The 26,763-nt window shown below is 38.8% G+C and overlaps 1 protein-coding gene across 6 annotated transcripts in view; it reads left to right on the top strand.

The window, feature by feature from the left end:
• LOC139607860 (protocadherin-1-like) overlaps positions 1 to 26,763 on the top strand; it is a 195,590-nt gene that overhangs the window by 84,679 nt on the left and 84,148 nt on the right. Inside the window, exon 1 of one of the 6 annotated variants that reach the window (XM_071461125.1) lies at positions 23,381 to 24,119. The exons of 4 other annotated variants lie outside the window; for them this stretch is intronic. The gene's annotated coding sequence lies outside the window, so the exon portion shown is untranslated. Of the gene's footprint in view, positions 1 to 23,380; positions 24,496 to 26,763 lie in introns of those variants that run through there. One more of the 6 variants, XM_071461124.1, reaches the window with a different exon arrangement.

The following is a 26,763-nucleotide window of genomic DNA, read 5'->3' as shown; positions in this document are numbered from 1 at the left end:
CATCTGATTTTCATATAGTGTTGCTGATGGCATGCTGTTTTGACATATCTGAAAAAGTAATGGAGGGTAAAAGACACTGTTTTCTGCAGCTAAACTTGGTATATTTATTGAAGAGAAGACACTTGTGGAACTGAGAGCTTGTATTCACCCTGCAAGATGAAAGCTGTATGTGAGGAACTGTCTTATGTTGTCAATTCAACAAAAAGATCAGTAAGTAAAAAAAAAAAAAAAAAAAAAAAAAAAGTAAGAGTGGGAGACTTTTGGTAAAACTTTGAAATGTGTTTGCTGTTAACAGATAAAACATAAGGGCCTATTTAAGAAGTATTACCAGAATAGAGCTAGTGGGAAAGATTAAAAGTCAGGAAAAATAAGCAGGAGGGACCCGCAGGAAACACAAAGGTAAAGTCATGTAAAATAGATCAGGTTGTTGCACTGCTGCTCTTTTGTTTTGTGTTGCTGTGCTGAGTGGAGAGTTCCGCCTGACTATACGCCTGACTATAGTCTCTCCCTGCATGTGTTCCCGATACAGAAGTGTCACAGATGTTACACCTGCTTTTCCCTGATGTACAATGTCAGACACAGTTTCCTCTGTCGCAGTGGTTGGTCTGCATTAATAAATAAGAGATAGTGTCTATTTGTATGAATTTCCATTCCCTCCTCCCATATTTTGTGCCTGTTTACAGGAATGCCTTAATGTACATATTGCATGAGACCAAACATGCAGTTTTATGTGGTCCTGCCTTAATTTCACCAGTGCAAAACCCCAATGGTCCTTGATTTGACTGTATAGAGGTTAAAAAAGGGCCAAAATCCTTATTTAATATCCTGATTGGTCTTGATTTTTAACAGCTTGTGGTGTTTCCATCCCAGGATATTATCAGCAATAAGCATTAACTATTAAAACTTGTGCTAAAGACAAATCTTTGTCAGAGCTATAATTACTATGAATACTGTATATACACATTTTAATTTGTACAAAAAGCATTTGAATACATTTCTAATTGCATATCAGATGAACCATAAAGGCTGTGGAAGAAAGCTTCAGTTTTAGATGTTATTTTATAATATAGTATGAAAATATTAGTATTTGTAGAATAAATGTTGAATGCTGGGATGAAAGCAGAATTATATCCTCATAAAAGCAAATGTTTTGAACTGATTCATACTCTGGGTTGTGTTGAATAGGCGTATAGTGTATGTGATTCTCTTAAAGAAAGGTTCTCATTTTATCAGTCCTTATGAGACTGGTCCTGTTAGGCAAACCTTGCTGCTCTTTCATGCCGTGCTCATATCACCATGGCAACACACCAGCCCCTGCAGGCGTCTGCCAAATTGACAGTGTAAAACAGAGCGCACACATCCACCCATTCATCCAAGCCCCTCTCTTTTCTTTAGCACAGAGATGCCAGTTACATAGTTAATTAGTTTATGTATACGCATCATATTCATTTATCAGCTGGTATGAATTGCCCCATGTTTGCGATAAAATCAATGATTGTTCCCTTTTTAAGGGTTAATTTGTTGAAATTCAGCTGAAGTAAATTGCAATAGGTGCTACTGACCAAAAGCCTTACAGGTTGAGATAGAATCAGGCGTAGGAGCAGGATCACAGTGTAGGAGGATTTAATAGACCCTTACCTGCAGGGTATACAGGCATTTTCAGAAATTGAGCTGTGATGTTAGTAAGCTGTTAGGAAGCTGAAGATGACACACACTGTGACAGTTCACCACTGTCTCTCTACATAAAGACCATCCATGTACTTTAGGCACACAGCATGCATCAGTAGATATGCTCTTTAGAATTGCAAATCTATTATTTTTGACTTTTGTCTTTAAATGAAAGAGCACAAAACCAAATGTGGATAATTGATATGACTAACATACATAATTGCAGAAATACAAAATATGCATCTTAAAATGTACTTTTGGATGGTATTCAGTGAACAGCAAATGAACTGCACAATCTTGTTTGAGGATTTCTAATTTCAAATCTGTTAACTGTGTACTGATCGCCTGCAGTCTGCAAGGTTTTTTTAATAGATACTCCCGAAGGACTGGAGAATGCAGAGATGCTCCGAGGCTATTTGTGATGCACATGTCAGTCTCGACTTGTTTTCAGTGCAGCAATTGTATATAATTACAATTAAAATATTTTAGATTACTAAAGATTTTATATCAGAGATACAAGAGAGAGTAAATTATTTTAATGTTTTTTCATTGTAACAGTTTTTTAAAAAATAATTTGCAAAGCCCTGATAAAAGGTAGTTTTCTCATTCACTGCTCTGATGTCTTCTCCACTGAAAAAGCTAGAAAATTAACATTTGAAATACTGAATAAACTCCAGATTCATTTTAAATATTTAATAGAAATAACATTTGTAAATTGCATGCAAATTTAGGCTTCATGCACATTTTGCACATTATGCACGATATAATTCTTACTATAAAATTCAGATTTTTCAGTGAATAAGAAGTAATCATCTAATTATCAATGTTCTATAACCAGTGGATGATAATAGTAGCCCAGATAGATGTCCAACTAGTATTGCACACAATGAACCAGTCAAAGTGTATGCTATATACATACATATGAGATGATTTCCAAATATAAGGGCCCTGCTGTAATAAAGATTGAAATGATCTATGCTCATTAACAGTCCCTAGTGCAGTCTAATTAGCATGTAATAGGACACCAAATCCAGCACAGGAGGCTTGTTATTTAAGGATAAAGCTCATCTCTCATTTGAATGCATTTTTCATAAGCTGCTCTAATTAAGCTTCATTAGCATTATTAATTAAACATGAAAAGCTTCTCATTTCCTCTGTATCATGGCGTCTACTTCAAAACATCCCATAGTGACAGTTCTGATGGTAAAGGAAATCTCCATCATGATATCTGATGCCTCACAACATGATGTTGTCCAATTCTTGAATACTTGAGAAGAAAAACCAAAATGTCTCAGTTCATTGTATGACCAAGTTAAATCTTCATCCTTTCTTTTTTAATAATAGAGTTTATAATATTGAAAATATGTGTGAACCCCTTGCCCATGTTAACCCTGTGGAAAGAGACTGGTGCTGTAAAACATCCTGATACAAAGTGACACAATAGTTCGGTGAGGATTCCAACAATGGATTACAAAAGCCCACTGCTCACAAAACTGCTGATCTGTATCCCCCAGGTTCACCCAGGATAGCTCTGAAAGACACAGTTATTCATTCTCAGTCAAAAGCTGAAGTACCATCATCCTTTCAAAGAAAAGCCCCTTGAAACCATCTTAATTCTGTTTCTCTGTCGCCTGTAAATCATGTAGAGTTACAGTTGTCGAGCCCATCTGGCATTCTGGCAAAAGCTGGCCTTGGTTCAGCAAGACTTTTTTTAAAAAAATTTTATTTGCCACCTTAAATATGACTCATTTCCACATAACTATACATGACTATACTTGTAATCTACAATGAAAACCAGCATTTTCAATTTTGCAACCCTTTCCTCAAAATCAACTTTAAAATGTGTCCTTTGACATTAATCTATCGTACACAAAAAGAAACATGTCTGAAAAAGCTGTGTGATATTAAATCTTTATCTTAAAATTTATCTTAAAAATTTGAGACGTTTCCCTGCAATGCTCTTCCCAGTTATAATAAAAATTATAGGGTACCATCAAACATTTCTACATACCCAAATAATATTTTGTTAACAGAATTTCATTTGGTGTCACCAGTGCTAAGTTTGACTTTAATTTTCGTGTCTCATGTCATATAACACAAACCTCTATTTTCCCAGTTGGGTCCATTCTCTGGGCAGTTTCCATTTTGAGGTTTATCAAAAGCACATTTTTCTTTTTCTAATTTATTATTCAGTATATGCAAAAGGAATCACATTTTGGATGCCCCTGTCAACAGAAGTTGGTCTTCATCATGCAAATACAATTGGCTGCAATTTTGCTGAAAGAGTAAGTACAACATCTTTCCACATTGCTTTGGCTGATCATTAACGAACTGCTCACTATACACATAGTAAGTCTTCAGTGTACAGGTATGCAAATTTCCAAAAGTCCCTTTAATTCCCCAGTATGACTAAACAAGAGGCAAATTCTGGTCCTCAACTGTTTACTTCTTTTAAAAAGCTTATTTACTGTGCAGTCTAAAAGTGAAAATGAGACATGTCACATATTATGGCCTTGTAAAGATAAGTTGGATAAATTATTAGAAAATAGTTGTCTGTTTAAAATGTACACATGTAATGTACTATGGGTTAGTCAGAGCTTTTGAGCCCAGCACAATCACTGCCTGCAGCTTGAAACAGTGCTGTTTGGTAGGTTCAGCATTATGCACAACCCCTTTAACATTACATTATACCCAGCTTTGTGCTTCCAGTATCCTCTTGTGAGGCCGGGCATATATCGCAGCACTATATAGTTTATTTTCACACCAAAAATGATGCAGGATACATATAAGGAATAGGAACAACACAGATTTATTGTTCAAAACAACATGTTCCCACACAGTCCAAAAAGCCTTTACACAACATTTGCACTTCAGACAGTTAAAGGAAACAATAAAGGAAAAGTATAAAATTGACAAAATAGAGATGTGATTGGACCTGAATTGATTTTGTGGAGGCCAACAATGAATAAACAAGGAAATAACAAACAACAAGGTGAAGTGAGCAAGGAAACACTGAACTGGCAACATGTTTTTTTATTGTTGTGCAGGAATTGTGTTAAGAATGTTAAAACTTTTCTTTGATAAGAATGAAGCGTCCATATTGAAAATAACCATGAAACGTGCAGTTGCTTGTGGATAAACACTATATACTGGTATACCAGCACTCGGCTTACTTGGTGGACAGTTCTCAGACATAGTTCCTCAAGTCTTCTTGACACAATTATAACCACTAATTACACAAACAACAAGCATATACAATTTAATACTTTATTTGAATCTGAAAGTGGACAAATAAAGGGCGTGACTACATTTTCATTATTAGTAAGCTGACAGCAACCATTGATTGTTCTATAGCAAAATGAGAAATGATATGTGTTGAGTAAACTTGCAGAAAGAGTATTTATGACTATAACATGAAACTATTTTGTTCATTTTTGGAAGACTTAAAGGGCCAGAGTCAGCCAGAGTTAGCATTGGGTTCTTGGGTTCAAGGCCCTTCTCCTGAAACTGATTGCTCAGTTTGGCTGGATGGCCAGCTCTAAGAAGAGTCCTGTTTGTTCCAGACTTCTTACATTTAAGAATGATGGAGACGACTGTGCTCTGGGGAACCTTCAATGCAGCAGAAATGTTATTTGTATCCCTCCCCAGATCTATGCCTCAACACAATCCTGTCTCTGAGCTCTGCAGGCAGTTCCTTCCACCTCATGGCTTGGTTTTTGCTCTGATATGATTTGTCAGCTGTGAGAGTTTATACAGACAGGTGTTTGCCTTTTTATATCATGTCCAGTCAATTGAGTTAACCACTGGTGGACTCCAATCAAGGTGTAGAAACATCTCAAAGATGACCATACAAAATAGGAGGCACCTGAGCTAAATTTTAAAACCAGAAGTTGTTAAAAAGATAATTTTGTTCATTCATCCAATCTTTAAATCCTGCACTTCAAAATTAAGGAGTTAGACACCATTTCAAATACCTCAAGTAAACGTTGACAACTATAGTACACTCCTCTTCTGTCTTGGTTTAGTGTGGCATGGTTCCAGATTGTGGTAAAAACTGCTGTTAGACTAGTAAAGAAGCCTCCACATGTTCCAGACCACACTACCTGCATTTGAGCTTCTCAGGGCTGGTTGTCAGCTACTCTTATTTGTCGGTTGTATCTCTGTTGGAGTTTGTGATTTTATTTTGTAATGATTACTGATAACACTCTGTTATGTCTGAGTGCAGCTACCTCTGATCTTTTAACCTGAGCAAGTATGTAACCGGACAACCTCAGGACCCCCATGACCATTCTGTAGTGTAAAGACCAAAGTCAGTTCAGTCTTTGCTTTTCAGGCCCTCAGGCATGGAGAATATTCTACCTGGGGAGCTTAAATTTTAGGAGTCAGTGCTCCAGCTCCTGGTTTTGTTATTAGATCTCTATGAACAGAGAAAACGTGTATATAATTCAATCATTATTATGTAATTCTTCTGTAATCATGTTATTGTTGTATGGTATTTTTCTCTGTAGGTGTAAATGTAAGTTTGAATGGTTATTTGTCTCTATATGTCAGCCCTGTGATTGACTGGCGTCCTGTCCAGGGTGTACCCCACCCTTGCTTAATGTCACCTGGTGTTGGCTCCAGTCCTCCTGTGACCCTGTATGGATAAGTGGTATAGATAATTGATGGATGGATATACAAAATAGACAAATTACGAATTACAGCATTTTTTAATTATGGCATATAACAAATTACATGGCCCGCTTTTAAGCAACCTCAAAGAACAGAGTATAATATCATAACATACCAGAAAATAAGATATTTAAACAACTATGACTTAAGAAATTCCTAATGTGAGTTAATCTGTTTTAAGAAACACATCTAATACATTTTAAACTTTATTTAATCTGGCAAATCCATCTAAGAGTCTTTTGAAAGAGATACCTGTCAGGTCAATGCAATTTTGTGTAAAGGAAAATAACCTTTAAACATACTGCAGTTGTTACTGCAGTAAAATACCTTTTCATTTTGTCATACAGTTCAGCATTTGGGAGGACCCATCATGCCTTTCAGTTTTTATTCCAGTTGGAAAGTGTAAGCGACCAACCTAGGCTAACTAGCCTCCATTGGTAAACTGGACCCTTTTTAGCCTCATTCCTAGAACTGATTCCTACGACAAATTTCCTTTTCATTCATTTTTCCTCAACAGCTGCTGAGTGATTGGCAGCCCTTCCGCTCGAAATACTGCCTTGGCCCACATTATAGGGAGGTAAGAGTCCAGCGAGTGTTAGCTACCTCTCTGTAATACATTCAGATGTGGTGATGCCAAATAACCACACTAAAAACTAACTAAAAAATAAACAGCAACAAGTAATCCTGTAATTTAAGCACTCCGAACTCTGTCATTCGAATAACGACAGCAATCAAATTACCAATACTGCCATTGTCTGTCAGAAAAGTAAATTCCCAATATAGGGGGCTCTAGCCCTACAGAAAATTTGATAAAACTTTTACTTTTTCTTTTCTTTTTTTCCCTATAATTTGGTAAAATGTCAAAACAAACACCAATGATATTTACAGATTTCTTGGCAAAATTAATTTTAATTTCACTTCAACTTTTAAAGTTCAGCCCATTAAAGCATCTTTTATTTCACAGTCCTTATAACTACTTTTAACACACTTACATAACTAGTTACTAAAGTTTCAATACTTTTAGCAAGTTATGGCACAGGGGACAGAGAAAATGAAGGGTTTTTTTACTACATGTCCAAGCTTAAGTCAGCAGAAAAAACCTCATAGGACTTTGCACTACTGAGCTGCACATTATAACCTAAATAATAGTAAGGCTTATCAAGTATTCCCCTTTAAAAAATAAAGGTATGCCCTACTTGAGCTTATGCAAGGGCAGCGCTGACCAGTCCTGAAAGACAATGTAAAACTGACTGAGACTGCTCAAAGAATGCTTGAGGAAAGATTAATGCTTTCAAACTTTAAACCCACTTAGAGCAGTGAAGCAGCAGTTTTCCTCCCTGTGTGATGCAAATTCACTCTGGGGCACTTTCTATAGATAAGAGTGCATTTTCTGCTTCAATGCCAGTTGCACATCAGTGGAACTAGTCTAATTTGCGCATATAACATCTCAAATCAAACAAACAAACTGACAAAATAACTTTGCTTGTTTACAGTGTAACTTCAGACATCATGATCATGCCCTAAATCCAAGTCTTAGTCTATGGTTTTTTGTACAAAGCACTATACTGAAATGCTCACAGCATCCTTATTATAGCAAGCTGAGATCTTTAGAATTGCTATTTTAGACTGTTGACAGTCAGATTATAAATGACCATGAATTCAAAAATAAATGGTACTCAACTTTAAATGACTAGCTTGTATTTTATTATTTTATTTCACATCATGTTGTCAAGTATTCCTCAGGGAAAATAAGTTCCCCAGTACGTAAAATGAAAGAAATCCGACTGGTAAGTCTAATTAAAATGTGGAGGCCAGATGTTGCCTTCTCTCTTTTCCCCATAGTAATCTATTGGCAGCCTCCAGTCTCTGTATTTTTCAGAAAGCTATTTGGATGCACAATAAAGCAAGAAAAAGTTCTTTCATTTTCAGCCAGTGGATATTCTTATATAGATGTAATTTGCTGAATGTTTTTCGTCCAAAATGCCCTATGAGACCACAAGGGTATAACCTGTTAAAGGCCTGCTCTTATATTATTTTCTTTTTGCTTTATGACCAACATGGTCAACACCAGTGAAAGACTTGATTTGTGTCTCTTCCTTTGGATATCTGCCATATTGGCTCCCACTGAGAAGAGGAAAACAATAATTTCTTTCAATGATATAACTATTACTAAAACACCAAGGCTTTTGTTCCTTGAGCTATGAGATTTAGGAGTAGCTTGAGCTCTTATGAATCATTTTTTTTTTTTTTTGCAGTCATAAAGATTTTATAATGCTCATCACATTAATGTGGAGGGGTGATAGAGATTCTCTTCCATTTTGGAAAGCACAGCATACTTATCAACCTCCTATCAGTCTCCATAGTCCTTAATTCTGTTTATAAAATAGTTCCTTCTTTAGACTCTGAACATTAACTCAAATGATGTTATGAGAGTGAATATACTTTATTAATTTAAAGTTGTTTTCATTGAAAATGATAAATCAGCAATAGTTAAAATGTTTAGCCATGTGTGTGTCTTACCTCACTGAAGAGGTGGCGGTCCATTTTCCTTAACAAATCTATAAATCAAAAACAATCCACTATATGTTCAGGTTGTGAACAGAATAATAGACATGCCTTATAAAATATGAAATCCTATACAGAATCACTATGAACAACAGCCTCCAAAACTCCCATAGTACAGGCTTTACCCAGATCGTATGTGTTGCAAGGTAACTGGATTGCATTAGATTGTTACAGATGTATTCACCTCTTTGTGAATCATCTCTGTTTTGCTTCAGGTTTATGTCATAAATCAGCCCCTTACAGTTTTGTATACTGGAACAAGTAGAACAACAGATAAGGTGCAACACAAATTTAGTTAATGCACAACATCAGACCACAATGGTCTTATTTTTCTGCAGGGATTACACTCAAAATTTATTTTTTAGAGAGAGAGTTAAAAAAAAAAATCAGCATATTGGTACGTCACACAAGACTTAGAAGCTTTAGTAATATTGGCAGGTACTGTGGATTTGACCCACATGGCTTCAGAAGACTTTGTTTAATAGTCTCACCAGGTCTGACAGATGAAAAACTACAGGGTGTAAACTACTTGAACTCAACCCTGTATGTTCAGAATAAAGCACAGATAATGATTACTTCTCAGTCTGGACACCAACTGAAGCAGCACAGCCACTGAATTGGAAAAGGAGTAGCAAATGCAACTGAATTTAAATGATCAAGGACATGGGTTTTTCAGTCAGAAGAATGTTCTACTACAGTGGCAGACAGCCTTTCAGGAGCACTGGGATATATCCCGGTGGCCTGCGTGGTTTTGGCCTGCTGTGAAAAGCCAACTTGACCAGCGGACATCTGACTCTTTTATGAACAGGGTTGAGGACTATGGAGACTGATAGGAGGCTGAGTTACCTCGGCTGTGTGTGACAGTGGTTACCTCGCTGACCTGCTGCAGCTCCACGCATGTGTATGTCCACACTGCCAGCGTTGCTGCTGTGATTCTGCTCCTGCCAGCCCTGTTTTAAACTTTGAATTTGCCTTTGATAATGGCCATCAATAATAGAATGTTTGTTCATTTCATTATCTGAAAAGTGAAAAGTTGTTACCAGAAAGCAATCATGAGATTTTTGTTTACCCGTGTTTAGAGCAAGAGAGAGCAGGAGCACCAGAAAAGTAATGCCCTTCACCTATAATTATAGCTTCTTTTGATTATATATGTACACACACAAAAATAATATTACATATTTGTTGGTCAGTCCCATTTTTTTTTGTATTTTCTAATCTGGGTAATTTTCCTCCCAGATGAACATAGTGTTCAAATTCATAACTTGTCTTGTACCCATGATAAATTAATAGAATTAACCTACAATAAAATGAGTGGTCTGGTGGTTTGCGTGAACAGGATGGCCTGGGATGGAGTCATATTACCAACCTGAATTATTGTTTCAGTCTGTTCTTGTTATACTGTATTTAAGTTGTTGATGTCAGATTTATTGTTCCTTTTTTCCAGATTTATTTTCATTTCCACATGTACACATGACATACTCTACATATGGGGACATTCTTACATTAGCAGCAACAGCTTGAATTTAAACAGGGTCCAGTGTGTTTTGAGCTCTTGTAGCAAACTTGACATGTTGGTTGAATGCCTGCAAAACAGTCTTTAAATTTGAATGATTAAAGCGATGATGAAATATCCGACGGGCTGTACTGTTTGTTGATGGCCGATGTTGTTGTAAACCTCTTACAGGTAGACTGCTACAATAGCAACACCACTTAGCTCCCTTGGTAGATAATATGGCCAGCACTTCCTGGTTGTAAACCCCAACAATATTGGGCGCAAACATGACATTCACACAGAATTCCTTGTAAACACAGTTCACTGCCACGGGTCCCACCAGACAGCAATGATCCCCTCAGCAGTGAGTTAGTCCGTCCAGCTCAATGGCTGTGTCCGGAAAGTTGCTGTGTGGTCTTGTTTCAATGAAAACAAAGATGCAGTGGTTCCTCATTTCACGCTGAATAGTCCATCGTGTTCCCTCTGCCAATCTCCTCAAGATCTTGGCAGCTGTAGATGAGTTTTGCTGCATAAACGTTGCTCTCGAGAGTTGAAGGCATGTAAAACGACAACAGCACTGAAATATTTGGTCTGTGAGAGGCTGCTACATCCACATGTGCCACTGTGGCAACAAACCTTTTAGATGGTAATATAACTCTAAGATTGCAGTAAAAAGAATGATGAAAGATTTTATTTTGTGATTAGGCATACTGAAAAAGACTTTCCACTGCTACTGGAAAAACTGAGTGACTGTCAATCGCAACATGTATTAATCTCAGGCCCCATTCCAACTCTGTGGAAAAGAATCAAATCTTTTACTAGACTTGACATGGGGTTGACTAACTCGTGGGATAAAGTTTATTCACAATTTCAATATCTTTTGTAACTGTAAAGACCGATGTAAACCTGACTGGGTTTATCCAAGCATCACTGGATCCAGACTACTCAGTGCCAACCTATGCCATGCTCTCAGGATGCTGTACCAAAACAAGAATGTGTGGATAAGCGTGAAGGACAGTACACACAGGCAGACTTGTATCTCTCCCCCCTCACCTGCCCATGTGCTCCACATCACCCAAGGCATCCAGAGGATGTCTCTGTCCCAATCAGGGACGAGGTCCCCACCCCTCCACCACACTCACCAATCAAGGAGTTAGTTAAAGCTGCCATGCTGAAGCTCAGTCAAATTGATGAACTATTCCACAGCATTAACCACAAGTGTGGTTATTGCCAGGTCACTCAGGTGTCTGTCAGAGACATAAAAGACCCCATGCTGTTTCCTTAAATCTGATGATGTGATCTTAGACAGCTGGTGGCATGGTCAAACACATCGTGGCAGGATGAACAAAGTGGACTCAAAGCACACAGCTTCTTTATCTAATCTGACTCCAGCTGTGCACCAGCCACAGACTGTGTCAGACAAAACACACTACTACACTAAACTTAGCTCTATTAAATATCAGGTCTCTGGCTGGCAAGTCACTATTAATTAATGATTTTGTTATTGAGAAAATGATTGATTTTGGTATTATGTTTGTAACTGAAACTTGGTTAAATGAAAGCAATAGTGCAGTAGCCCTTACTGAATCAGCTCTGCCAAAACTTCTACTTTAATGGTGATGCTAGAGGGCATAGAAAAGAGGGTGGAGTGTCCACTTTTATAAAATAATGTTGACTAGCGCAAATGGTTGTCATATTGAAACTTAGTGCAAACTTTTCTGATGACTTTAGTAAACTACTGTCTGCCATGTATATTGATTTTAACTGTGTTGCTGTATTGGGTGATTTTAATATTTACATTGATAAACCCAAATATGTCAGTGCTAAAGAAATGTTATTTCATCCAGGATAACTTTGGACTTTCTCAGACCTAATTATTTCTGAAAGTCTACACAAGACTGATGTTGCCCTTTCTGATCATCACTGTTTTCTTTAAAATGACTACCGCTGCTGGCAACAGCAGAATTAAAACAGAGGTAATCAGAAAGTGCTATATCAAAGAAAACACCTGTACATTATTCACCGAGACTTTTACACCCACACCAGCTCTTCCTTCAGTTCCTCTCAGTGATCTTGTAGACAGTTTCAGTTCTGGAGTTATGGATGTTATTGATGTCATTGATGTCATTGCCCCCATGAAGATCATAGCTGTCTCTGGTGAGAAAAAAGCTCTAGTGAGGAATGCATCACTGGTAAAGCTCAAAAAAGAATGTAGACAGGGAAAACGCAGCTGGCGAAAGACCAAACTCCAGGTTTATTATGCTGTCTGTAAAGAGATACTTTGCATCTATAACTTGGAACTTAAAAAGGGAAGGTAGTCCTTTTTCTCTGAGATTATTAATAAAAATTATAATAATGCACACACCTTATTCACTGTCATTGACAGACCTGACAAACTCCTCAGCATCAGTCCCTCCTGAACTGTAATACACCAAGTCTTGCACTGTATTAGCATTTTTTTTCACAGATAAAATTCCAAGGATAAGACAAACATTTTCTTACTCTATCTTGGGCAAATTGACTATGTCACCTGTGCCTTCGCATAAGAGTACTCTAGTCAATTTGGTACATTTTCATCCCCTAGATTATGCAGCCTTGACAGAAATTGTTCAACACCTTAGGCGTGCTACCTGCTGCCCTGACACTCTGCCTAAAAGCTTCTTTAAAGGTTTTTTTAACTGCACATTTGCGACAGATAGTCAATAGTACTTCAGTCAGATCTTTGTCCAAGGGCCCTGAAGACTGCAGTTATTAAACCTCTTTTAAAAACAGTGTAATCTGGATGCCTCACTGATAAATAACTACAGGCCCATATCAAACCTAGCATTTTTAGGAAGCATCAATTAATTGTTTTTCAGAAACTTCTTAGTGCAAAACTATTTCTTTCTGCACTTGTTAAAGTTTTACGTTACATTTTCCTGAGCAGTGATACGTCAAAAATGTCAGTTTTACCTTTACTGAATCTCAGACCTGCATTTGACACCTTTGACCATAAGATACTGCTTGACAGACTGGAAAAGTGCAAATCCAGGACCATTTTTCAAATGGTAATGAAAAATCTGAGCAAGCAAGAAACATATGTGGAGTTCCTCAAGGGTCCGTACTCAGGCCTACTCTATTCAACATCTACATGGCCCCCCTTGCTTAGATTATGAGTATTGTAACATCTCTTACCATAATTATGCAGATGCCAGATAAGTCTACATAAGTGTCACCACATGAATGTCTACAGTCCCTTACATTCACAGAATAAATGAATTGAACAAATCAATGAGTGGATTTGCCAGAATTTTCTAAAACTGTACCCAGAAAAAACTGTAATGATTGATGTTTTTGGCCCCAAAGAAAAAAGATTAAAAGTCAGCCTTGTATCCATAAAATCTACGAATCAAGCCAGAAATATTGCTGTCGTTTTGGACTCCTAAATTTCAACTACATGAATATAATTACAAAATCAGCCACCAATTGCCTTAGAAACATAGTAAGAATTAAAGGACTTCTGTCTAAACAACGTGCATTTATTTTCAGCAGACCAGACAATTGTAATGGTGTCTTCACTGTAAAAACAGCTGCAGCTCATCCAGAATGCTGCTGCCAGAGTCTTCACTAACTCCAAGAAACTGGGGCACATAATCACACCAGTCCTTAAGTCACTGCACTTGCTTCCTGTGTGTTAAAGGGTAGATTATAAAATCCTGCTTCTTGTCTATGAAGCACTAAATGGTCTAGGGCCTAAATAATGTATGATTTACTTGTACATTACAAAGCATCTAGATCTGGGAAAAGGTTAACTCATTGTTCATAGAATCAAAACCAAGCCAGGTGAAGCAGCTTTTAGTTTCAGTGCTTCCTACCTGTCTCACAAGTTTCCTGAGTAACTGAGATCTGCCAAAACAGTCAGTTCAATTACAACCCTGTTTCCAAAAAAGTTGGGACAGGGGCAACAAAAGACTGGAAAGGTTGTGTAATGCTAAAAAAAAAAAACACCTGGCTGAATTTCTCACAACTGATTAGGTTTATTGGCAACAGGTCAGTAAGATGATTGGGTATAAAAAGAGCCTCCCGGAGAGGCAGAGTCTCTGTGAAGATGGGGAGAGGTTCACCACTCTGTGAAAGACTGCGTGGGCAAATAGGGCAACAATTTAAGAATAATGTTCCTCAACATAAAATTGAAGAGAATTTGGGAATTTCAGCATCTACGGTTCATAATATCATTAAAAGATTCAGAGAATCTGGAGAAATCTCTGTATGCAAGGGACAAGGCTGAAAACTAATACTGGATGGCCCTTATCTTCGGGTCCTCAGGAGGCTTTACAGACACAATTCTATAGTGGAAATCACTGCATGGGCTCAGGGACACTTCTGAAAACCGTCGTCGCTGCATTCACAAATGAATGTTGAAACTCTACCATGAAAGGAAGAAACCATATCAACAGAAACATCAACGACTTCTCTGGGCCCAAGCTCATTTAAGATGGTCTGGGGAGAAATGGAAAACTGTCCTGCCCAAAATTTCAAATTGTTTTTGGAAATCATGGACCCCTTGTCTTCCGGGCTACAGAGGAGAGAGACCATTCAGCTTGTTATTAGCGCACAGTTCAAAAGCCAGCATCCATGATGGTGTGGGGGTGCATTAGTGCCTGTGGCTTGGGTAGCTTTCACATCTGGGAAGGCTCCATTAATGCTGAACGGTATATAAAGTACAGGTTTTGGAGCAATATATGCTGCCATCCAGACAACGTCTTGTTCAGAGAAGGCCACGCATATTTCAGCAAGACAATGCCAAACCGCATTCTGAGCATATTACAACAGCATGGCTCCGTAGTAGAAGAGTCCGGACACTAAACTGGCCTGCCTGCAGTCCAGACCTGTCACCCATTGAAAACATTCGGTGCATCATGAAATGAAAAATACAACAAAAGAGACCCCGAACAGTTGAGCAGTTGAAATCCTATGTCAGGCAAGAATGGGACAACATTTCACTTTCAAAACTTCAGCAACTGATCTCCTCAGCTCCCAAACGTTTACAGAGTGTTGTTAAAGAAGAGGTGATGCAACACAGTTGTAAACATGCCCCTGTCTCAACTTTTTTGAAACATGTTGCTGGCATCAAATTCAAATTGAGCATCTATTTTTTATGAAAGTATAACATTTCAGCATTTCAACATTTGATATGTTGTCTTTGTTCAATTTTCAGTTAAATATGGGTTTATGTTATTTGCGAATTGTCACATTATGTTTTTAATTTACATTTTACAACTTTTTTTGGAAACGGGGTTGTACATACCTCTATTCAGGCTTTAACCATCTATTTGCTTGTTTTCCCTTTTGTTTCTATTTTTTCTTATCTTTTAAATGCAATTTTAGTATCTTCTTAATATTTTATTTTTAATGTTTTTTATTCATCTATGCCTGTGCCAATCACTTTGAGTTGCCCTGTTATTGTCTTTTACACACGATTATACTGTCATCTTAATGTCTTATTTTTCAGTGTATGTCTGTGCTTCTGTAAAGTGCTTTGAATTACCTTGTGTCTTAACAGTGCTATATTAATAAACCTGCATTACCTTACTCTCTGTGGGTGTGATGTACTTCAATTGTACTGTACTTTGGATGATTAATTAGCTCTAGGCTGACTGACTGTTGAATGTTATTGCCTATACGATATACAGAAAGTATCTTTCATATGTTTGATGAACTAGTTGTTCTCTTCTCTGTTTTATTTTATTTTCTTAAGTAAAGCTAAAAGAGATACCAATATGATCTAAACCAAATGACACAGTTGCACACTTACTGTATGTTTTAGTACTGTGCAGGGCTCCAGAATAACTTTACACTGGTACACATCTTTCTTAACAGCGACTTTTGGCACTGAAATAACAAATTTAAACGTTACCTTTTTTGGCTGTTTGATCCTGTCTGAGCCAGGGAAATTGGACAAGCCATTCTTTGTGAAAGTCGGACATTTAGGCCTTTTTGTATGTTGTAGGCTCTGGCTCGGAGTCAGATGAAGCTTTTGGGTCAGGATTGAGCGTCTTTGTGGGAACAGGGGAGACGGGTGGTGGAGAGGTTAGCCAGAGCCAGTTCTGACCTCCCTCAGGCCCCAAGTAAAAAGGGCCTTCCTGCCTGACCCATGAGCCAAGTAAACCATTTGCCAGTGCCACACATTCACACCTGACATCCCAGTGCTTCCACTACAATCCTCCATCCTTTGCTCCATCTGTTGGTCTAATAATACTTTTACCTATACAGAGACAGAATGGAGGACAAAAAAAACAAAATAAAACAATCTTCTCTTCCTTTTGAATTACATATGTTTTATAGTTGTGATGTAGAGCATTCCTAGTTTTTTTCCCCCACCTGCATTCAGTGAAGAAAAATATCAGGGTCAGAACCAATCAGAGGCAGAGTAGGGGCAGGACTATGCAAAGTGCAGGTGGGGTAAAAATAAATAGACTGCATACATGCGCACACAGAGATAGACCTGCTAAATGTCAGATTCACTGGTGTGATCAGTAGAAATGTGTAGTTGCACCTGACAGATTTTTGGTCACCTGCTGGAGCCCCGCTGTGGTAGTTTATTCATGCTAGTAAAGAATTTTAGTTTTGCTTTCAAGAACTACAGTGCCATTAATAATAAGAAAGGAAAATGCGAGACCTGTAGGTTTAAAGATAAAGATACTAATAATGGAAATCATCAGATAATTTATTCTCACTTCAGCCAATTTCTACAGCCAGCTAAGGCAGTTAGTGGATGTAGCAATTATAAAACCATTAAAACAATGAATGGGTCAACTTCTGTCACAGGCAGTGAGGTCTAAAGGCTGCTGAAGGGAACACTTCATCTATAACTCTGTTACTGCATGCAACAGGATTTGTGTGACAGGGTGACTGACAGTAACACACAGACACACTGACACACACATACACACTATGTTGTTGTTGTTATGCATCCAAATGGAAAAAACATTTTTTATTATTATCTCTTGTGCATTATAAATATTCTGTTCATTCTGTTCATTAAGTTGACTTTAATAATTTGAAAATGATAAACAAAAATTGATTTCCTGTTTTAGCCTTTGCCAAAATTTCTTTAGATGGCTGAATCTGATTTTGAACATTATTAAAGTCATGGAAATGAGATCCCATTATACCAATATCAAATAATGACAATAACAATAGCGCTAATATGGAGGCATTTTCATCTGTTGTCTGAAGTCTTTCTCTTTGAAGCCCATATATTCCCCAGTTTTATATAGAATAATATGGAACTTTTACCCATCCTTAAATTAGTGTTATATTAGAGTTATATCTGCTGCCAGGACATGTCAAAATATTCAATATTAAAAGCGTACCATTCATGATACTAAATCTAAAATGAAAAGTTTTTTTGCGCCTGAAAATATAAGAATGGTAAAAATTTGAACCACGGGTTCAGTATGTGCCATGGGATTTACTGTATCTAGATGCTCAGTCGCTTCAAACTTGGGAGCTGTCTGGAACCTGAGCTACAACTGAACTGTGCATTAAACATGACAAAACTAAATAACAAGGGAACTTACAGGCATCACAGTCTCATGGTTAACTCTGTAACTCAGCTTCTACTAAACACGAGTACTGATAAATCCTCTCACCTCATGCCACTTAGTCTTTACCATAATGCAATGGACACATTCTTATCTAGAAGTGCATCACTATTGTGTGAATAATTAGTCCAAAATATATCACTCAATCAAGAAAATTGTTTAATCCTAATCTGTTACTGTACTATTTTATGAGTGCTACCTAGCTGTTGTGTATTATTCTCATTTGGGTTGGACATGTATGTACTCTATGGCTCTGCAGATGTTACCCAGTGAGAAATTAGCCAAGTGGGTGATACTGTACCCATATTAAAGCTCATAGCTAAGAGCTTAGAAAACTCTGTTATTTCCCTGCAGTTACATCAACTAGAGCATAAAAATCTTGAAACCTTCCCACTGCCATTAGAGTGAGTCTGTAATCAGCTGAATGGTTTGGCACAATATGCAGTAAATAAAAAAAATACTAGTTTGGAAAATGAGACAAAATCATTTGATCCACAATTCAATTAGTGGAGCCCCTGATTCAGGCTGCAAAACTAGATGAATGCTACCATTTGCTAACCCATTCAAATCTATAGCATTTATTTAAGACTTTGTACATAATTGAATCTTTTTAAAAAGCACGACCAAAATGCTAAGTAGCTTAATTTGCCCTCTCTCTCTCTCTCTCTCTCACACACACACACACACACACACTCTCTCTCTCTCTTGCTCTCTCTCACTCTCTCTCTCTCTCTCACTCTTTCCCAGTGTCTTTAGATGGGGTAGGGTTAGCAGTTGAGCCTTTGCAGCAAATGACTGCAGGAGTGAAATGTTATTGTTACTGCTGTTGCATGCCTAACTGTCAGGATCATGTGAATATAATCCCAGCCCAGTGGCAAACATAAACAATCAGCAAAGGAAAGTGAATGCAAACTGCTGTAGCTTCTGGCATGGTTAAACACACTGTAACCCCACCCCACCATCCAACCCCCACCCCCACCCCAACCGCTTTAAGAGAAAAACTGACATCCAGCACTGCTACATACAACCTGGAATAAATGCTCTGAATACGATAAGGAGAGTAAAAGACAGAGACATGTTTACATGACAGTAACAGGATTACTCACCCCTACAGTGCAGTACACTCGTCGCACACACTGTGTTACATTATTTATTTTAAAACTGTATTCAGAGGATGCTTGTTTGAAGTCCAGATTTGTGAACACGAAGCACCTGTTTCCAAAGCACCTTGTTTTTTTCCAAATTCAGAGATTGCATTTTTTACAGGGGGGAGGAGTGATGCGGATCCTCCCACCTCGTAATACTCTCTGCTTGATAGAGAGCCCATTCTGTTAATTAAGCAAACCACATGGGGCCAAACATAAGTCCAAATGCTCTCTCTTGTTTTGATTTAAGTTCACTGAATATTCTCCCAGTGAGTTAGAGCTAGAAGCAGAGGCTGTACATCAAATTTATATAAGCATACCTGTATGTGTGATGCTGTAAGGGGAGCTGAGGGTCAGACCTCACACTGAAGGAAGTAATGTAAGTATATACCATACTATAACCTATGATCATTATCACCCTCATCTTGCTGGGTTTGTCATATTTCTGATGGTCTTATTATTTCCTTTTTTCCATATATCAGTGCCTGACTTACGGCTAAGCTCCCCACCTGCATCACATATGATATTGTTTGGAAAAGATGAACAAGTGTGCGTGAAGTGCAGTCATAGCTGAATTGACAGCTGCTGGTGGAAATATTAGTGGGTAAATTGTCCAACCTTTGTAACTGCCAATCAGAAACACACATACACCCACCAACGCACATCACACACAGAGCTCAATCATGACAGGAATGATGGTGAGCTGCTCATGTGCTGCTGACAGCTCTATAAACACACCTCTTAAATCTCTTCAAATGCCAGCGTGCCATTAGGAAATCAGCTGTCCATTAACGCTTTTCAGTCGTTAGACTACACCAGCCTTCAGACAACAAGGGCTTCCTGTCTTTTTTTCTTATTGACATGGAAAACATCTGAATTACTAGGTGGCATTTTGAGGAGAGATTGGTGATATCGTATGAAAACTTAAATTCCATCAACATGTTGATAAATAAAATAAAATGTAAGCACATCGCAATAAGAGTGGGTATTAGTTCAGGGATTTGAGTCCATTCAACTTGTATTATAATGGCATTAAAACTTCTACAGTATCAACATGTTCATTAAGAAGTTTTATAAACCTAAACCTTCTCTGCGCCAATTAAACTGTACTCACCAAGTCGGGTTTAAAGGTCTGTAATGAATTTGTGATACCAAAGTACTGTCTTATTGTGATATCATGGATCTATTTGCTAAGCAAAGGACAAAAAAAATGGACCATGCACAATAATAACATTATTAGGAAGTTACATGAATTGTGCACTAGAAAAAAGCAGAAATTAGCCATGTAGGAAATTTTACTTAAATTGGGCAGGGTGCAAAAGAGAGGTGCTTTCATGAGTGAACTGTTACAGCTGATAGAATCTCAAGTACTAATTAAATCTAGGAATCAAAACTGAGGAAGATGAATGGGTGTGCACCTCCCATTACTGAATCAGTGCCAACTAAAATCCTCACTTAAGCAGTGATGAAAACATTTTGTAAATCAGATTTACATCAGTACATTGATTTTTTTTTTCCTAAACTGATGACTGTGTGCTGCTGGGCTTTGACTTGGTGCTGAACAGTTCAAGTATCATGAAGTTTCCTTTTCGCATCACTGCTCCTTCAATCCCTGGGCTGACCCGCCTGCAACTGCTCCTGCTCCACGGGTGGATGTGCTACAAATCTGAACGCAACATATTCTTCAAGTCAGTGTCTGCCCAAGAAGAGAAAAAGAAAATCTGTGGATATTTCTCTCCATAACTGAGGGTGAAATATCCCAGACTCTATTTTTATTGGGCTGACATTTAAAGAGTAAATCCACACCAAATCACACATGGCAGACAACTGCTGCTGCAATGATGCCTGCGGGCTTCAATGTTGTTGCGAGTCTGGCCACACCCCATGATGTCACAGAAGGTGTTTTCAATCACCTGTCAAAGACAAGACATCTGCTGTGACATCACTGACTGGGATGTGAGTTGTCGTATAGCATCCTTCAATATTTGCAGTAGAGCAGAAGACTTTTGCCCAGTTCTCCTTCAGTGTGGGTTTTACTTTTCAAAGTGTATGCCGACAACTTCTGCTGCAGTTTTACTTGTTTTTCTTTTACCTCATGTCTTCCCATGTATAGCCCCATTTGTGTTATATACATGCATATGTGGGTGTGTGTGTGTGTGTGTGTATCCCTACATCTTTCTGTTGTAGTGTCTGTGTTTGTCTTCTCTCTATATATACCTCCTGCGAAAGTGTGCATGTGTGTGTTGGGGGCTGCTCCAGGTGTGGTATGTGATAAGAGAATAGATGTAAATGTATACAGATCACATTTACACGCTGTGCTGTGCTGCAACAGTAAACAAACCATGAGCTACAGAGTATCCAAGCACGCTGAGCTTCAAAGTTTTCCCCATCACTTGACATAAACCAACATTTCTGAAGACAAACTTGCCAAAAACACTTAATTGATGATTGTTCAATGTGCTTGTAAGTCAGATTTGAAAAACAATCAGACAGAGCTTAAGTATGAGGCTGTAATATTCAGGGCACTGGCCACAGACAAAGTTCTGGCCAGGTTCTACACGGTAGGCAGACCCTTTGGGGAATTAGGGAGAGTTTGAGGGCGTTTTCTGCCTTTGCACTGATTACCCTTGCCTCGTCCTTGTTTTACCTCTCTCATATTCAAATATGGCCATCAGGAAAAGGTGAGTCAGAATCAAACACACCTGCACTGTTTCAACTGACAAAGACATCAAATGAAAGAATATTTCAGCCCACACTCAGTTATACCTGAAATGGACTCTCTGTGTCTGTTGTTTGCTTTAAGAAATACATAAATTTCAGTTAATGACTTGTGTGAATGCCACATATCTACAGACTTTTTGAAAACACATTTAAAGTGTAATTACCTTGAAACGCTGCTTTGTGGTTAGTTACCCAAAAGAAAAAGAAAAAAATCAGTTGAACTGTGAAAGATCATCAAACTTCATTTCTGTTAGCTGACTGGATTATGAATTTAGATTGTTTGCAATCACATAACGCCTTATTCCAAATGAGCCTGTAAAACTTTCAAAGTGAAACGTAATTATTTTTCTCAGATGGCTGGTCACTTACCACTGGAACACTGACTGACTCACTCAGTTTCCTAATGATATGATTTTCTCTTTTATTGGTATACATATAACTGTCTGTATACATATAACGCTCTCGCTGTAATAATTTCTCCCTCTCTTTCTACCTGCTGTCTTCTCAGACAACTTATGGGCCACCTGTGAAAATACTTAAATGTTATTGGTATGGCTGGTGAGGAGCAGCATAGCATAGCAGTGCGTAGGCGGGAGCTCTAATATGATTGGCTCAGGGACAGTGTGAGCCTGAGTGGCAGCCCTTAATGGGAGCCCTGGAGAGGTAACCCAACAGCTGTGTGTTTGCAGCTAATGAGAGATGGGGGAGGAGTAAAAGGATCACAGACTGGAAACACTCTGATAAACTCTTGCTTCAGAAAGGCTGGGGAAGATAGGAAATCAAGTTTTCTCCAGAGGACATTGCTTAAGGCTTCCCTTTGTGACAAAACCCGCATTTGACTCATTGTCCTCGCCCCATTGCTTATACTTAAACAGTTATGATCACTGACATCAGTGTTTGGGAAGAAAGGGAGAGAGTAACTGCGGTGTGGGATGAATTTCACTCCCTGCTGAGCCATGCTGATTTATAGCCCTGAGCAAAAGTATTGTTTTGGGTTTTTTTTTTTAATTACACTGCTACAGTTTTAATAGAAGATGTCAGACATAACTAGTTTATGCCCGCATACGCCAACAAATTTGCCTTTTTTATCTGTGTAACTGATAGTCACTGTCTTCACTGGCAAGAAACCAACATTAAAATGTGCATTACTCCAACATCAAGCGATGTTAACATTCAATTCCCCTAATTTCCTCAGCTAATGTAGGGGACTGTAGTACTTCCCTTCTTTATTATAACCGCCTGAGGGTGGCGCCAAATGAATAAATAGTAGCCGACCAGCTTCCATTTTAGGCCACTCATTTTGCTACATGGAATGCATATCAACAAGTAAACTGTCAGCGCAGGCTACCTGTTACATCAAATTTGGACAAGTGGTACAATCAGTGCGTTTTATACCAGCGGAGGCACCGACCGTTTCCAAGAATGGAAGTGGGGCAGGAAATGCACAGTGATTGCACGGCACCCTTATTTAATAAGGTACATTCCCCTGTTTGAGGTGACCCAGTTTGATTTGATCTTCTTAAACTGTAGGAATCACACAATTTCCTGGTAGGCAGCCCGGGCATAATGTGATGTTGAGTGTGAAGTTGCTGTGTGCTGCGGTGGATGGGAGCCCCACCTCCTCCCACGCTCGGATGAGTAGAGAGAAAAAAGAGAGAGCGAGAGAGGGGAGCAACTAACCTACCCACAGTATCTCGCCACTTGCTCTCTGGAAATGCTTCAGACGGGCTCCTCGTTTAGGACCCGTTAGCCATTCCCGTTTGACGTTACAAAAATGACATTTGTGTTGCCGCCGTTTAGACATCCAGCGCGTCCTCGGAGTGCGCTCTAGGCTTCTCACATCAGGGGGAGAGCAGGAGAAACTTGGGACCAAAGGGATGCGCCACCGAGTGCATATCTTGGCAGGGATCAGTTATTAAGGATTGAAAATGGCACAGAGTGGGCTGCCCTCATGGAATAAGACTCTTCATTTTCCAGCTCTGTCTTAAGATCACACAAGACGAACAGCTCCTAACTTATAATATCCTCACGGACAGAAAGCTGCATCCCGCGCTACGAGGCTGCCCAACGACGGACGCAGGATCCTGAATTTTGATGCGGAAAGTTGTGAACGCTGTGAATGGATTTCGTGGCCGCTGAAGTTATTTCGGTGTCAGCGCTGTGACGGAGGTTTGAGGGTGAGACACCTGCCTCTGGGAGCACCGGTGGACATATCGGCTGCCGACGGAACTGGCAACGCGACAGGCGCTCATAGAGAAGTCTCTGGCTCAGGTACTGAGATTACCGCAGAATTAAAAAAAAAACCAGAAAGTTGCTTTTATCGATCGCTTTTGTCGAAGGTTTCTGTTGCGATGTGAATGAAGTTTATTTTGGGAAAAAAAAAAAAAAAATATCGGACTTGTCTGAAGTGGTAACGCAGGCGGTGGGGGTAGTTCAGATAGACGGTTAATACAACAAGTTGTCCGCGGTGGACTTTATAATAGAGAAGCCGATGAAGCAGCTGCTCGGTGTTACAGGTTGATGCAGGATGCGGTGATAGAAAGGCAACAGTCGAGATATGTCACCCACAGTAATCATGCGCTGCGAGACTGACAAGACGAGCCACTGGAATTAAAACACATCCGAACAGACTTGAGATCTAGCCTCCGTGAGTAATGGCATTAAGTCGTTAAGGCTGGCTATCATGGCACTTCAGCCACAATATGAGTGCATGCACTTCAATCTGATCTGTTCCGGCGATCGGCTAATTGCATTTTATTACACCATTATGATTCTGTGAAGCAGAAAATGTGATCCATTTGTATCATCCCTCTCTCGCCGTTTCTTTTATACTTGGCTTCAAACATCATACTAATTGCCGCTATCAGTGGATCTTTATCTGGAGCTGTTTACTCACAAGAAACGATATCTGCGCAAATAATTTTGGACGTATGGCCTGCCATGTAAATAATTAATCGGCAATTTTGCTACGGAGAAATTCGTGCACAGGCCTGTAATTGGAGAAAAAAGAAAAAAGACATCTTTGATCAGCGCATCCCCACGGGTAATCTCCCCTGCTCTCCAGTAAGAGTCTGGGGTGTTGTTTCTCGCCACTCCACCGACCACCAGACACATTTGAATAGGCTGCTCCACATAGTGATGTCGGAAGTTCCCACACATACTGTGGGCTACAAGGCCGTCAAAACAGACCAGATCAAACCAGGCCTATAACCCAGCTGTACCCCATATCTGACAAACTGTCTGCCAGACATAAACCTGATGAAAGTGGTGACCTAAGTCAGTCGATTATGCAGCAGTTGCGTGATGGGAGTTTGACACATTTCCCCTGGTCTCCACAGAATACTGTAGAATAACATGCTATATGTCATGTAATGGAGTGGCTGAAGGAAGGCTAACTGTTTGCCATTTGGTAAATATCAAATCACAGAAAGGGCTCAAATGGGTTTTCTGACATGACCGCTCAAACAGCTACTTGACAAAGTGAACCTTTACAAAATAATACCAAAGCAGTGAAATACCCCTGTGAGGAAACTCTGCTTTTAGTCACATACACAGACCAATAAAGAATTTAAAGTATATGGCCTGTCAGTATGTTCATGTCTCCCTTTACACACTATTGCAGTGTCTGAATACAGCCTCTTTGATCTCAGCGTATTTAATGGGATTTTTCGTGGTAGGAGTCACCCTTCATCAATGTTTTTGTGTGGACCAGCCCACATGAATGGCTAAATTAAATACCCATGCCCATAATAAGTCTTTCCAACCAAAGGACATTGCTTTCTCACTTCCAGTGTCTAGCGTTTACAGTCACTTGAAGTGTGTAGGGTAACATTTTGCAGTAAATTCCAATGGTTGATCAGCTGTAAGGAGACCCATAGCCGTGATACTACCCGTCATAAATCATGCCGGTGGGAGGGTAATGGATTTTACCTGTTATACTACCTAAAGGTGCAGAGTCAGCCAATATATCAAATCACATCAGTTGAGAAAATCATTAAATCATTCGTTATCTTTCCACAACGTAGCAGGGCAAAGAAGAGTACGCCCCACACTAGAGATTCATGAGCTTCATTTGTACCAGGTAACAGGTGAAAATTCTGGTTCTGCAGCGGAGGAAGTGAACTGATAGAGCCGCTGATCATAATCGTACCTGCAGTTTCGACAAAAAACAAGCAATTTTTTTTTAGAAAATAAGCTATTTTAATAACAGTAATTTTAATAGAATTTCTCTAGACCCAACCCTAACCTTTTGGCATATTAGTAATTTTACAATTATGCCTCATCTTATTCTATGCTTGAGTCATCTCTGCTGGACCTGTGAAGCAACCAACTTAAAGAGCAAATGTCACCCAGTCAGTCACTGAGTTTACTCAGTCAGTAGATAGTCTGTCTCTATGGTAACCAGGACAGGGGCACATGCTCAGCAACACAATTATATTGTTCATTTTTTAAATACCTGTTTTTTATGTACTTTGACAGCATTCACATGCATGCAGCCACACACCCTGTCATGTTTTCCCACTTCCTCTACTTTAAGCCAAAAGCCGCTACATCTTACATAAAAAAGTAATGCCTTTTAATCTCCTTTAATACCTTTTGAGATAATACTGCTCTGCAGTTTTTTCCCTTTACAAATAAATTGCAAGATGTCCATGTCAGACACAGGAAATAGATGATGATATTGATGACAGATGGATGATATTATTCACTTTGGTGATGCATAACTAATGAAACACACTGCTGTTATTACGTATGTTCAAATATATTTCATATGTATCCTTTGTCCTTTTACTTTCAACACTATATTTACCTTCCACCCTATATTCCCCCTAATAATCATTTATATTAGTATTTGATATAATTTCAGAACAGCATTTATTGGTCCAGACTTCCAATATGTATGAACTTCTTAATA

This window comes from Trachinotus anak, unplaced genomic scaffold, assembly GCF_046630095.1.
Source record: "Trachinotus anak isolate AG129_WGS33_773 ecotype Australia unplaced genomic scaffold, CSIRO_AGI_Tana_v1 ptg000024l, whole genome shotgun sequence".
Lineage (NCBI taxonomy): Eukaryota > Metazoa > Chordata > Actinopteri > Carangiformes > Carangidae > Trachinotus > Trachinotus anak.
This window is presented reverse-complemented; position numbering and strand designations above follow the sequence as displayed.